This window comes from Phyllobates terribilis, unplaced genomic scaffold, assembly GCF_046119375.1.
Source record: "Phyllobates terribilis strain yellow unplaced genomic scaffold, ASM4611937v1 Scaffold_11__3_contigs__length_659146591, whole genome shotgun sequence".
Classification (NCBI taxonomy): Eukaryota; Metazoa; Chordata; class Amphibia; order Anura; family Dendrobatidae; genus Phyllobates; species Phyllobates terribilis.
The window spans coordinates 646,731,777-646,746,615 of record NW_027362771.1 but is presented as its reverse complement, the minus strand read 5'-3'; the positions used below and the strand labels follow the sequence as shown (position 1 = coordinate 646,746,615).

The window sequence follows — 14,839 nt, the reverse complement described above, 5'->3', positions numbered from 1 at the left end:
CCCGGATCCAGCGCGCTGTATACGCCCGCAACGTACCCGGATCCAGCGCGCTGCATACGCCCGGCACGTACCCGGATCCAGCGCGCTGCATACGCCCGGCACGTACCCGGATCCAGCGCGCTGCATACGCCCGGCACGTACCCGGATCCAGCGCGCTGCATACGCCCGGCACGTACCCGGATCCAGCGCGCTGCATACGCCCGGCACGTACCCGGATCCAGCGCGCTGCATACGCCCGGCACGTACCCGGATCCAGCGCGCTGCATACGCCCGGCACGTACCCGGATCCAGCGCGCTGCATACGCCCGGCACGTACCCGGATCCAGCGCGCTGCATACGCCCGGCACGTACCCGGATCCAGCGCGCTGCATACGCCCGGCACGTACCCGGATCCAGCGCGCTGCATACGCCCGGCACGTACCCGGATCCAGCGCGCTGCATACGCCCGGCACGTACCCGGATCCAGCGCGCTGCATACGCCCGGCACGTACCCGGATCCAGCGCGCTGCATACGCCCGCAACGTACCCGGATCCAGCGCGCTGCATACGCCCGCAACGTACCCTTATCCAGCGCGCTGCATACGCCCGCAACGTACCCTTATCCAGCGCGCTGCATACGCCCGCAACGTACCCGGATCCAGCGCGCTGCATACGCCCGCAACGTACCCGGATCCAGCGCGCTGCATACGCCCGCAACGTACCCGGATCCAGCGCGCTGCATACGCCCGCAACGTACCCGGATCCAGCGCGCTGCATACGCCCGCAACGTACCCGGATCCAGCGCGCTGTATACGCCCGCAACGTACCCGGATCCAGCGCGCTGTATACGCCCGCAACGTACCCGGATCCAGCGCGCTGTATACGCCCGCAACGTACCCGGATCCAGCGCGCTGTATACGCCCGCAACGTACCCGGATCCAGCGCGCTGTATACGCCCGCAACGTACCCGGATCCAGCGCGCTGTATACGCCCGCAACGTACCCGGATCCAGCGCGCTGTATACGCCCGCAACGTACCCGGATCCAGCGCGCTGTATACGCCCGCAACGTACCCGGATCCAGCGCGCTGTATACGCCCGCAACGTACCCGGATCCAGCGCGCTGTATACGCCCGCAACGTACCCGGATCCAGCGCGCTGTATACGCCCGCAACGTACCCGGATCCAGCGCGCTGTATACGCCCGCAACGTACCCGGATCCAGCGCGCTGTATACGCCCGCAACGTACCCGGATCCAGCGCGCTGCATACGCCCGCAACGTACCCGGATCCAGCGCGCTGCATACGCCCGGCACTTACCCGGATCCAGCGCGCTGCATACGCCCGCAACGTACCCGGATCCAGCGCTCTGCATACGCCCGCAACGTACCCGGATCCAGCGCTCTGCATACGCCCGCAACGTACCCGGATCCAGCGCGCTGCATACGCCCGGCACGTACCCGGATCCAGCGCGCTGCATACGCCCGGCACGTACCCGGATCCAGCGCGCTGCATACGCCCGGCACGTACCCGGATCCAGCGCGCTGCATACGCCCGCAACGTACCCGGATCCAGCGCGCTGCATACGCCCGCAACGTACCCGGATCCAGCGCGCTGCATACGCCCGCAACGTACCCTTATCCAGCGCGCTGCATACGCCCGCAACGTACCCTTATCCAGCGCGCTGCATACGCCCGCAACGTACCCGGATCCAGCGCGCTGCATACGCCCGCAACGTACCCGGATCCAGCGCGCTGCATACGCCCGGCACGTACCCGGATCCAGCGCGCTGTGTCTGACACCAATATTCTTATTTTTTCCCCCAACCTCCGGAGGCTGCTGTAAGCTGGCAGAGCGTCAGGTCTGATGAGAAATAATATGAGCCCCTCCTTATAACGCTGAGACATTCTGTACATTTCTTCCTTTACCTGTCGTCTATTAATCCCGGGTTGCATCAAATCATTTCCTCCAATCGCTTCCAGAGCTGTCACTACTCTGCTGTCACATTGTGTCATATCCTGTTAAAGCAGAATAGTGAGTGCAGCTCTGGAGGTGACTGGAGGATAAGACTTGATGTAACAGCAGAATAGTGAGTGCAGCTCTGAAGGATAAGAAGTGATGTAACAGCAGAATAGTGAGTGCAGCTCTGGAGGTGACTGGTGACCTGCTGTGACTCAGAATCAGTACAATACTTCTGCTCAGTGGTATACGGAGGATTAACCCTCTCGTCGCTGGTGGCCGTGCTGCCTGCAGTAGTTGTCGTTTTTCGTTGCTCTCTCCCCCACCTCAGACCTGCTCCTGTACAGTGGGGTCCGGGGGGCTCTGTGGATGGTCAGTGCCTTCTTGTTTCTGCCTTTGCCCCCCGGGGTGCGGGTGGGAGGCTTAATCCCAGTTGTGACTGTTACATTGTTATTATTTTTTAACCTGAGTTTTTATGTAACAATTTGACACTTAATAAAAAAAAGTAACAAGAATCTGCGCAGACTCATCCCTGCGGCGGACGGCTGCGCCGAGCGGTTCTGTGCACACGACCATCTGCAGAAGTGACCCGCGTAATCAGTAATGCCAACCAAAGCGGAGGGCCCGTTACTTATTACGCAGAAAAAAGGCAGATTCTCCAGGTAAGGAAGAAGTTTGTTTCAGAGAAATGAAGCCACGACCGACTAGTTTCGGCGCGCGGCGTTAATCATGGTCAATTACTTATTACGGGGTCCGATTTTTAAATCTGAATAAAGGCTGCATGCACAGCTTCATCAGAAAGATGGACACCAAACAGAATCCCAGCGGCCCCCCGGTAATCTGCGGCCCCTCTACTGCTGCTTACATTGCTGATGTAACAAGTATAACAAAAGCACTGCAAGAGTCCGGGCCGTCAGCTGTGGCCGGTGACTCCGCTAGGTGGCGCCTGTGTACAGTGGAGATCCTCCGGCTCCACATGGTCTAGGATCACCAGCCGTCTGTAATGTGTTTGAGACCCTGATTTTAGATGATCCATTAATTGTGAGAAAAGTGTTTGAACTATCGAGCCCTTTTAACGAGACCAGAAACCACCCCAACGAACGGGCAAAACACTCCCTCATCAGGTGCAATTATATTTAAGGCTTAAACCTCATCGTTCTCGGCAGCACATCGCCCCGTGTAACGCCAAGCTGTTAATGCACGTGGAATGAAGACTAGAGGGGTCCGGCTACTGGACGTCATGCCCCCCACACCATAATCCTAGGTGTAGGACCGGTGTGCCGTTTCCTGGTGAAGGCCTCTTCATGGCGTTACAAACGCGCAGAGCCGCCATCAGGGCATTACTGCCCTTACTGGTGTATAGGGCCCGGATGGAGCTCGCACTCTTTCTGCTTCTGCTCACCGGGCCCCAGCAAACTGAGATTATGTCCTTAGATGCACGTTCACTTGAGATCTATTGCTGTGTGAGTCTTCCCGCACTAGCCGCCAGCCAATCACAGGCCGGCAGGTGATGTCAGTGCACGTCGCTGGTGTATGACGTCACTGCCGGCCTGTGACTGTCTGGCGTCCGCACCTCTGATCGATGAAGGAGAGTGACCACTGGACCGCGGCTAGGTAAGGAGAAACTTTTTAACTTTTTTTTTTAAAGCCGCACTATGGCGGCAGGATGGGAGAGACGACGTGGGGGCAGGATGGGAGAGACGACGTGGGGGCAGGATGGGAGAGACGACGTGGCGTCGGGATGGGAGAGACGACGTGGCGTCGTGATGGGAGAGACGACGTGGCGTCGTGATGGGAGAGACGACGTGGCGTCGTGATGGGAGAGACGACGTGGCGTCGTGATGGGAGAGACGACGTGGCGTCGTGATGGGAGAGACGACGTGGCGTCGGGACGGGAGAGACGACGTGGCGTCGGGACGGGAGAGACGACGTGGCGTCGGGACGGGAGAGACGACGTGGGGGCGGGACGGGAGAGACGACGTGGGGGCGGGACGGGAGAGACGACGTGGGGGCGGGACGGGAGAGACGACGTGGGGGCGGGACGGGAGAGACGACGTGGGGGCGGGACGGGAGAGACGACGTGGGGGCGGGACGGGAGAGACGACGTGGGGGCGGGACGGGAGAGACGACGTGGGGGCGGGACGGGAGAGACGACGTGGGGGCGGGACGGGAGAGACGACGTGGGGGCGGGACGGGAGAGACGACGTGGGGGCGGGACGGGAGAGACGACGTGGGGGCGGGACGGGAGAGACGACGTGGGGGCGGGACGGGAGAGACGACGTGGGGGCGGGACGGGAGAGACGACGTGGGGGCGGGACGGGAGAGACGACGTGGGGGCGGGACGGGAGAGACGACGTGGGGGCGGGACGGGAGAGACGACGTGGGGGCGGGACGGGAGAGACGACGTGGGGGCGGGACGGGAGAGACGACGTGGTGGCGGGACGGGAGAGACGACGTGGGGGCGGGACGGGAGAGACGACGTGGGGGCGGGACGGGAGAGACGACGTGGCGTCGGGACGGGAGAGACGACGTGGATGCAGGACGGGAGAGACGACGTGGATGCAGGATGGGAGAGACGACGTGGCGGCGGGATGAAGTCACATAGGGCCAGTAATGAGACGTGGGGTCCAGAATGGAGTACATATGGGAGCAGGATTTAAACCAAAAAATGAGTACATAATGGCCCAAATAAGAACACCAAGAATGTCCATGCTAGTGCTCAAAATGCAATTAGTTTATTAATCGGTTACATTGTGGACGGCTTATACAAATCTTGGAGACAATAACGGGATATACAAAGGACTGAGCAGAGAGGTAAGGTAGGGGAAAAGAATAACACGAAGGCAACAGAGGAGAAATAAAGTGCATGTGGTACAGGTAAGGGTCCTTGTGCAAAGTAACAAAATAGGGTCCCAGTATTATGACAAGGGTAGAAGAATCCGTCCCTATATCCCTCTATAAAGTGCTAACAGGTCCCCAAATGTCAATTATTGCTCACCCATACTGTATCCAGGAGTCGTGCGTCCCTCCGTGTCAAAGTGCAGCCCCGACACGTGTTTCGCTAGATGCTGTCCCCGGAAGCAGTCGGGGTTGTACCTTGACATGTTAACACGGAGGGACGCACGACTCCTGGATACAGTATGTACAACTAAAGAAACCTTTAGTAGACAAGCAGGAGGTTTTACCAGGATTCTCCATTATCATACTGGGTGTTAGGAGATTGGAAAGAGTAGGAGCTTTCTTGGTGGAAAATAAACACCCTTCCTGGGGGATACTTTCCAAAGCACAATCACTTAGGCTAAGTGCCCACGATGCAGAAATGCTGCTGATTTTTTTCACATCTCCCTGGCAGGAAAAACGCATGCGGATTGTACATGCGGATTTTACATGCGTTTTTCCTGACAGGTAGAAGAGTTTGTCAAGTGTTTTTGCATGCATTTCTGCATGGGGGTTGTCAAGCGCTTTCCAAGTGATTTTAGCATAAATTGGAAAAGTGCTTGACAACTTGGTCACACTATATATGCCGGTTACATGTATTGTGACCAAGAAATAGTTTGAAAAAAAAAAAATGGTAAAAAATAAACATTATACTTACCTTTCCGATGTCCCCCGGTGTTTTCTCCAGTGCGTCCGGCCTTTTGTACTGCTCGCGGTGGTCTAAAAGGACCTGCGGTGATGTCATTTAGTCATGGGACAGGTCACGCGACCGTCGACGTCAGCTGGGACAGTTTTCTCAGACCCTCCCATCGGACAGGCCTGAGGAGCGGGGTACTCTCACAAGGAGTGCAAAGTTTCAGAAGATGGTGAGGGAGTACCTTGCCGACCGTACCAACGTCCTCCGTGATTCCGCTGTGCCTTATAATTATTGGGTATCCGAGCTGGACACGTGGCATGAACTGGCTCTCTATGCCTTGGAGGTCCGGGCCGGCCCTGCCGAGGGCGTTTTGTCAGTGTTGAGTGGGTTTTTAGTGCCGCTGGTGGAATTATAACCGATAGGCGCATTCGCCTGTCAACTGAAAATGCTGACAGGCTGACTCTTATAAAAATGAACAAGGGCTGGATTGGGCCAAACTTCTCAACACCACCGAATGACAGCAGAGTGACACAAACTCAAATCCAGTGTCTTTTTTTGGGGAGGTCTAACTGTATTCCCATGCACCTCTTCACACCCAGACATGGGTATAGGCTTCCTGATTTAGTCTATTTGCTCATGTCCTCCTTCTTCTCCGCATCCTCATCCGACACCACCATATGTACCATATCAACATATCTACGTCTCTTGCAAGGAGCATTGGATTTCCTCCAAATTTTTGGCAGCCCTTGCTTCACTGCATAGGGAAACACTATGGGAGACCCACTTCCTAATAATGGGAACATTGTTTTTAGGAGGCTCTCTGACCTCTACGTCTCTTGCAAGGGGCATTGGAGTGCCTCCAAATTTTTGGCAGCCCTTGCAGTCACTGCATACACAATAACAATATAGGAGACCCACTCATAAATAATGGGAGCAACAAAGCATAGCTGGCTGATGGCTCTCTAACAATAGCAAGGGCCGACTGCTGGCCCTTTAAGAATAGTAAGGGCCGCCTGATGGCCCTATAAAAGTAGGCTTTGTGACTTTCAGAGTCCCCCCATCATAAATGAAACAGGATGTGTCTGATGATGTGTCACACGCCACATGGCCAGATAAGGTTGTAAAATGTTAAAATGACATTTCCCGGTGAATGCATTTGTCACGGTTGAAAGCAATATAAAAGTGCAAAAACGCATAAAAAATGCTACTTGTGAACATAGCCCAAGGTGTGGAGGAGTATTTTTGTTTATTTATTTTGCCTTATATACAAGTCATTACCCTGGAAAGGATGTTCTTTAACATATTTTTGCATGTTTTATTGTGAGTCCGTAAAAGTGGCGTAATACTCTGACAACGTTATTGACAGCCGTAACCTGAGAGTCAGAAATGCTTCCAGAGGTCTTCCCCATGCTGTTCCCATGCCATTTGAGCACTATTCCTGTCGATCTGCAGACTGCCGGGGGGAGCCACCGGAAAAATGCTCAAGTTTCCCATAGACTTACATTGGGCTCGTTACTTGCACCGAGCACTCGAGCATTCTAATTTGCTCGACCCGAGCATCGAGTCCACAAGCATTTTAGTGCTCACTCATCACTACTCCTCACTCCTACTGCTGCCCCCAATAATGGCTGATGGTAATCTGGAGTTTTAGATTTCGAGGATTGTAGATTCTCGTCTCCAACATCGTTCCCTACAGTATTTGGTGCACTTGGATGGGTTATGGTCCAGAGGAAAGGATGTGGGTTTCAGCATCAGAGGTGAAGGCCCCCCGGCTGGTTCGTTCATTCCACACCTCTTATCCTGAGAAACCTGGTCTTGCGTGTCCGGAGGCCACTCGTAGAAGGGGGGGGTACAGTCATGAGTGTGTCAGATGAAACAGACAGTCGCTCTGCATCTGGCTGCAGAAGGTCACCGGTGATATTCTTATTTTCCCTTGTGAAGGCTCGGAGCTATAGCAGTCAGCTAGCTTCCTCTCTGGTGCCCTTGGAGGATGTTTGGTGTTATCTCTCTGGGGTCTGCTCAAGCTAAGTTTTCCCTCCTTTGTTAGTCTCCCTTGTCTTTAGTTTATAGTGGGGACTGACCAGTGCTCACCCCCCTCCCTATCAAGGTCCTAGCCATAGGGATATACAGGGCTTAGGTTTCCTGCTCGGCGATTGGTGTGGAACCAATATAGGGACTGTAGGCTAGGCAGGGTGTTATTAGATCTGCCTGGGGGTCTCCACTTCCCCTTTCCCCAGTGTCTAGTGTTCTTTCCCCTCATCCCTTCGTGTTGTATTTACTCTTTCCCACACTGTGCGTGACACCTAGGATTTGTCATAACTATTCTTGTGGATTTCCCCTTCTGGTTTTGATGTAACCTCCTGACATTTGACCCTGGATTGTTTCCTGACCACGCCTTTTGACTTACCCCTCTGTACTATGAGCCCTCCTGGTATCTGACCTTGGACCTCCTGACTACCCAGTCTCACGACTTGCCCCGTCAGTAGTGACTCAGCGTCACAGACTGTAACTCAGATCTCTGTCTCTGCCAGTACTTACGATACAGTGACCATAAAATATCCACAAAGAGACGGGAGAGGACTTCCCTCCATTGTAATCCTGCGGCTCCCTTCGCCTCGGCATACTTTGGTCTTCACTCCTTCCTCATCTTTTGGAGATGTTGAAGCGAGAAGGAGAGGACTAGAAGAATTAACCGGGGCCTTGAGGTCTCTTTGACATATTGAAGGGCCTGGAAGGTGTTGGATGTGATCCTCGCAGCTTTTGGGGTGTCACACAGGTCACGTCTTTCCATGGCATTTTCAGTGCTTGCAATTTGCCACAAATACATTTGCAGCCTACTGAATTCTGGGGAAAATTTTTTGGTGTAGCTGAAGAATTCAGATTTAAAAAGGTGGTCTCATCTCTAAGCCAATAATTTCTGCAGAGGGTGGGGAATCCACACCGCCTGTGACGTGCTGCAAGCCGCTGCACAGGTCAAGGTCTGTAGCCTCTCCTGGGCGTCACACCGGCAAGTCAGTCTCTGGAGTACAATATGGAGATAAAACCATAATGGAACCGGGCCGGGAATTGGGCACCATGTACAGAGGCGCTCGAGCATTGTGTTCACAATATGGAAGGATGACGGGACAGCAGATCTGCTCACACAGCTGATGGCCTTGTTATAGGTGGTCCGTCCAGCTCACACAGCTGATGGCCTTGTTATAGGTGGTCAGTCCTGCTCACACAGCTGATGGCCTTGTTATAGGTGGTCTGTCCTGGTCACACAGCTGATGGCCTTGTTATTCGGGGTCCTTCCTGGTCACACAGCTGATGGCCTTGTTATAGGTGGTCAGTCCTGGTCACACAGCTGATGGCCTTGTTATAGGTGGTGCGTCCTGCTCACACAGCTGATGGCCTTGTTATAGGTGGTCTGTCCTGGTCACACATCTGATGGCCTTGTTATTGGTGGTCAGTCCTGCTCACACAGCTAATGGCCTTGTTATTGGTGGTCTGTCCTGGTCACACAGCTGATGGCCTTGTTATAGGTGGTCTGTCCTGCTCACACAGCTGATGGCCTTGTTATAGGTGGTCCATCCTGCTCACACAGCTGATGGCCTTGTTATTGGTGGTCTGTCCTGGTCACACAGCTGATGGCCTTGTTATTGGTGGTCAGTCCTGCTCACACAGCTGATGGCCTTGTTATTGGTGGTCAGTCCTGCTCACACAGCTGATGGCCTTGTTATTGGTGGTCAGTCCTGCTCACACAGCTGATGGCCTTGTTATTGGTGGTCAGTCCTGCTCACACAGCTGATGGCCTTGTTATAGGTGGTGCGTCCTGCTCACACAGCTGATGGCCTTGTTATAGGTGGTCAGTCCTGCTCACACAGCTGATGGCCTTGTTATTGGTGGTCAGTCCTGCTCACACAGCTGATGGCCTTGTTATTGGTGGTCAGTCCTGCTCACACAGCTGATGGCCTTGTTATTGGTGGTCAGTCCAGCTCACACAGCTGATGGCCTTGTTATTGGTGGTCTGTCCTGCTCACACAGCTGATGGCCTTGTTATAGGTGGTCAGTCCTGGTCACACAGCTGATGGGCTTGTTATAGGTGGTCTGTCCTGGTCACACAGCTGATGGCCTTGTTATTGGTGGTCTGTCCTGCTCACACAGCTGATGGCCTTGTTATAGGTGGTTAGTCCTGGTCACACAGCTGATGGCCTTGTTATTGGTGGTCTGTCCTGCTCACACAGCTGATGGCCTTGTTATAGGTGGTTAGTCCTGCTCACACAGCTGATGGGCTTGTTATTGGTGGTCCGTCCTGCTCTCACAGCTGATGGCCTTGTTATAGGTGGTCAGTCCTGCTCACACAGCTGATGGCCTTGTTATTGATGGTCTGTCCTGGTCACACAGCTGATGGCCTTGTTATTGGTGGTCCGTCCTGGTCACACAGCTGATCGCCTTGTTATTGATGGTCTGTCCTGCTCACACAGCTGATGGCCTTGTTATTGGTGGTCAGTCCTGCTCACACAGCTGATGGCCTTGTTATTGGTGGTCAGTCCTGGTCACACAGCTGATGGGCTTGTTATTGATGGTCTGTCCTGGTCACACAGCTGATGGCCTTGTTATTGGTGGTCTGTCCTGCTCACACAGCTGATGGCCTTGTTATAGGTGGCTCATCCTTCTCACACAGCTGATGGCCTTGTTATTGGTGGTCTGTCCTGGTCACACATCTGATGGCCTTGTTATTGGTGGTCCGTCCTGCTCACACAGCTGATGGCCTTGTTATAGGTGGTCCGTCCTGCTCACACAGCTGATGGCCTTGTTATAGGTGGTCCGTTCTGGTCACACAGCTGATGGCCTTGTTATAGGTGGTCCGTCCTGCTCACACAGCTGATGGCCTTGTTATAGGTGGTCAGTCCTGCTCACACAGCTGATGGGCTTGTTATAGGTGGTCTGTCCTGCTCTCACAGCTGATGGCCTTGTTATTGGTGGTCCGTCCTACTCACATGGCTGATGGGCATGTTATAGGTGGTCTGTCCTGGTCACACAGCTGATGGCCTTGTTATTGGTGGTCTGTCCTGCTCTCACAGCTGATGGCCTTGTTATAGGTGGTCTGTCCTGGTCACACAGCTGATGGCCTTGTTATTGGTGGTCTGTCCTGGTCACACAGCTGATGGCCTTGTTATTGGTGGTCTGTCCTGGTCACACAGCTGATGGGCTTGTTATAGGTGGTCTGTCCTGCTCACACAGCTGATGGACTTGTTATTGGTGGTCCATCCTGCTCACACAGATGATGGGCTTGTTATAGGTGGTCTGTCCTGCTCACACAGCTGATGGGCTTGTTATTGGTGGTCTGTCCTGCTCACACAGCTGATGGGCTTGTTATTGGTGGTCCATCCTGCTCACACAGATGATGGCCTTGTTATAGGTGGTCAGTCCTGCTTGCACAGCTGATGGGCTTGTTAAAGGTGGTCTGTCCTGCTCTCACAGCTGATGGCCTTGTTATTGGTGGTCCGTCCTACTCACACAGCTGATGGCCTTGTTATTGGTGGTCAGTCCTGCTCACAGAACTGATGGGCTTGTTATAGGAGGTCCGTCCTACTCACACAGCTGATGGCCTTGTTATTGGTGGTCTGTCCTGCTCTCACAGCTGATGGCCTTGTTATAGGTGGTCTGTCCTGCTCACAGCTGATGGCCTTGTTATAGGTGGTCAGTCCTGGTCACACAGCTGATGGCCTTGTTATTGGTGGTCAGTCCTGGTCACACAGCTGATGGCCTTGTTATAGGTGGTCCGTCCTGGTCACACAGCTGATGGGCTTGTTATAGGTGGTCCGTCCTGGTCACACAGCTGATGGCCTTGTTATTGGTGGTCTGTCCTGCTCTCACAGGGATAGTTCAGTATGTTGCAGCTCCCCCTGGAGAAAAGGGGAATTATTATGTGGCCTCTCATAACCGTTACAAAGTGCCTTCAGTCATGAAGGTTATCGAATGAATTGCTGTCAGACGATTGCAGCCATCAAAGCATAAAATGAGGAAAGTAGAGCAGTAGTCTAATAATGCAGTGTGATGTGAGCCACATATGGCAGGAGACAGGCCCTCGTTTTGCTTTTGATTCGCATGGCCTGACTTTGAACACGTTTCTCCTTCCTGCAGTTTTCTTGCAGACTGCAGCAGGTTTTCTAGCCCCAGTATAATATATACCTATAACCATACCGCTGTGTTTTGCACTTTGTGCCCTATAACTTTTGTAGGGTTTTCTGATGATCACAGTAATGTACGGAGAAGCTGCAGGAGGACACGGCTTGTGGTCTATGCGATACCTCTGTGTTTAGCGCACAGGATGGAGAGTGACAGGTCCTCTCTTCTGAGGACGGCAATCAGTACTTGTCCATCGTACAGTCCGAGGATGATTTTCCAATTCTATTGTGGATTTACACTGACTTCTTTGCTGCACTCGCGGTCCCATATCTGATTTCTGTACAGGAAATATCCAACCGAAAAAATGGCCGGGAAACACAAGTTTACTCTTAAGCTTCCTCCATAGTTCAGGGCCTACATATCTCCTTGACTTATCGAAAGCACTCAAACATGATCACTAGGTCTCGCTGGGTCTCGCTTTGGCCTCTGTACAATATGCCGTTAGGCTTTTTTATGAGCCTTAAAAATACTCTCTCAATATTTTTATCAATTTTGATGATGTCTTATTCATTTTTATATGCTATTTTGATGATTTGCAATGAATAGAAACCTTAGGGTTTCCGTTCTCGTGCTTACTCTGACGATGTTATTCTTGATATTCTTGACTCCCCGAGATCCTACAAGGCCATTGTTTTCATACCCTTCCAAGTCTTTGGAGAGGATCTGCATCCAGAACAGCGGACTGTACGGCCGTGAGACCACAGTGAACACCAGAACAAGGGCTACGTACAGCGCCTCCAAGAAGTCTTCACACCCCATGAACTTTTCCACAATTTTTCATGTAACAACCACAAACCTAAATGTATTTTATGGGGAATTTCTGTGACACAAAGTAACAAGTATTAGTGACGAGTAAAAGAAATGATACAAGGTCACTAATTATATATATATATAGTAAATCTAAACACTGCTGCAGTCTTTTGGGGTCTCTCTCCCTCCTTTCTCTGCTGCAGTCTTTTGGGGTCTGTCTCTCCACCTTTCTCTGCTGCAGTCTTTTGGGGTCTGTCTCTCCACCTTTCTCTGCTGCAGTCTTTTGGGGTCTGTCTCTCCACCTTTCTCTGCTGCAGTCTTTTGGGGTCTGTCTCTCCACCTTTCTCTGCTGCAGTCTTTTGGGGTCTGTCTCTCCAACTTTCTCTGCAGTTTTTAGGGTCTGTTTCTCCCACCTTTCTCTGCTGCAGTCTTTTGGGGTCTGTCTCTCCCACCTTTCTCTGCTGCAGTCTTTTGGGGTCTGTCTCTCCCACCTTTCTCTGCTGCAGTCTTTTGGGGTCTATCTCTCCACCTTTCTCTGCTGCAGTCTTTTGGGGTCTGTGTCTCCCACTTTTCTCTGCTGCAGTCTTTTGGGGTCTGTCTCTCCTCCTTTCCCCTCACTGCAGTCTTTTGAGGTCTGTCTCTCCCACCTTTCTCTGCTGCAGTCTTTTGGGGTCTGTCTCTCCACCTTTCTCTGCTGCAGTCTTTTGGGGTCTGTCTCTCCAGCTTTCTCTGCTGCAGTCTTTTGGGGTCTGTCTCTCCCACCTTTCTCTGCTGTAGTCTTTTGGGGTCTGTCTCTTCACCTTTCTCTGCTGCAGTCTTTTGGGGTCTGTCTCTCCAGCTTTCTCTGCTGCAGTCTTTTGGGGTCTGTCTCTCCAGCTTTCTCTGCTGCAGTCTTTTGGGGTCTGTCTCTCCACCTTTCTCTGCTGCAGTCTTTTGGGGTCTGTCTCTCCAGCTTTGTCTGCTGCAGTCTTTTGGGGTCTGTCTCTCCACCTTTCTCTGCTGCAGTCTTTTGGGGTCTGTCTCTCCACCTTTCTCTGCTGCAGTCTTTTGGGGTCTCTCTCTCCACCTTTCTCTGCTGCAGTCTTTTGGGGTCTGTCTCTCCAGCTTTCTCTGCTGCAGTCTTTTGGGGTCTCTCTCCCACCTTTCTCTGCTGCAGTCTTTTGGGGTCTGTCTGTTCACCTTTCTCTGCTGTAGTTTTTTGGGGTCTGTGTCTCCCACCTTTCTCTGCTGCAGTCTTTTGGGGTCTGTCTCTCCCACCTTTCTCTGCTGCATTTTTTGGGGGTCTGTCTCTCCTCCTTTCCCCTCGCTGCAGTCTTTTGAGGTCTGTCTCTCCACCTTTCTCTGCTGCAGTCTTTTGGGGTCTGTCTCTCCAGCTTTGTCTGCTGCAGTCTTTTGGGGTCTGTCTCTCCACCTTTCTCTGCTGCAGTCTTTTGGGGTCTGTCTCTCCAGCTTTGTCTGCTGCAGTCTTTTGGGGTCTGTCTCTCCACCTTTCTCTGCTGCAGTCTTTTGGGGTCTGTCTCTCCACCTTTCTCTGCTGCAGTCTTTTGGGGTCTGTCTCTCCACCTTTCTCTGCTGCAGTCTTTTGGGGTCTGTCTCTCCAGTTTTCTCTGCTGCAGTCTTTTGGGGTCTGTCTCTCCACCTTTCTCTGCTGCAGTCTTTTGGGGTCTGTCTCTCTAGCTTTCTCTGCTGCCGTCTTTTGGGGTCTGTCTCTCTAGCTTTCTCTGCTGCAGTCTTTTGGGGTCTGTCTCTCCAGTTTTCTCTGCTGCAGTCTTTTGGGGTCTGTCTCTCCAGCTTTCTCTGCTGCAGTCTTTTGGGGTCTCTCGCCCACCTTTCTCTGCTGCAGTCTTTTGGGGTCTGTCTCTCCCACCTTTCTCTGCTGCAGTCTTTTGGGGTCTGTCTCTCCCACCTTTCTCTGCTGCATTTTTTGGGGGTCTGTCTCTCCTCCTTTCCCCTCACTGCAGTCTTTTGAGGTCTGTCTCTCCCACCTTTCTCTGCTGCAGTCTTTTGGGGTCTGTCTCTCCAGCTTTCTCTGCTGCAGTCTTTTGGGGTCTGTCTCTCCCACCTTTCTCTGCTGTAGTCTTTTGGGGTCTGTCTCTTCACCTTTCTCTGCTGCAGTCTTTTGGGGTCTGTCTCTCCAGCTTTCTCTGCTGCAGTCTTTTGGGGTCTGTCTCTCCACCTTTCTCTGCTGCAGTCTTTTGGGGTCTGTCTCTCCAGCTTTGTCTGCTGCAGTCTTTTGGGGTCTCTCTCCACCTTTCTCTGCTGCAGTCTTTTGGGGTCTCTCTCTCCACCTTTCTCTGCTGCAGTCTTTTGGGGTCTGTCTCTCCAGCTTTCTCTGCTGCAGTCTTTTGGGGTCTCTCTCCCACCTTTCTCTGCTGCAGTCTTTTGGGGTCTGTCTGTTCACCTTTC

At 53.0% G+C, this 14,839-nt stretch overlaps 1 protein-coding gene across 1 annotated transcript in view; it reads left to right on the top strand.

Annotated features, from left to right (window-relative positions):
• Positions 1-5,039: 5,039 nt before the first annotated feature.
• The window catches only part of LOC141167170 (N-acetyllactosaminide beta-1,3-N-acetylglucosaminyltransferase 3-like), a 130,977-nt gene continuing 121,177 nt past the window's right edge, over positions 5,040-14,839 (top strand). The window contains exon 1 of the mRNA XM_073654576.1: positions 5,040-5,073. The gene's annotated coding sequence lies outside the window, so the exon portion shown is untranslated. The remainder of the gene's footprint in view (positions 5,074-14,839) is intronic.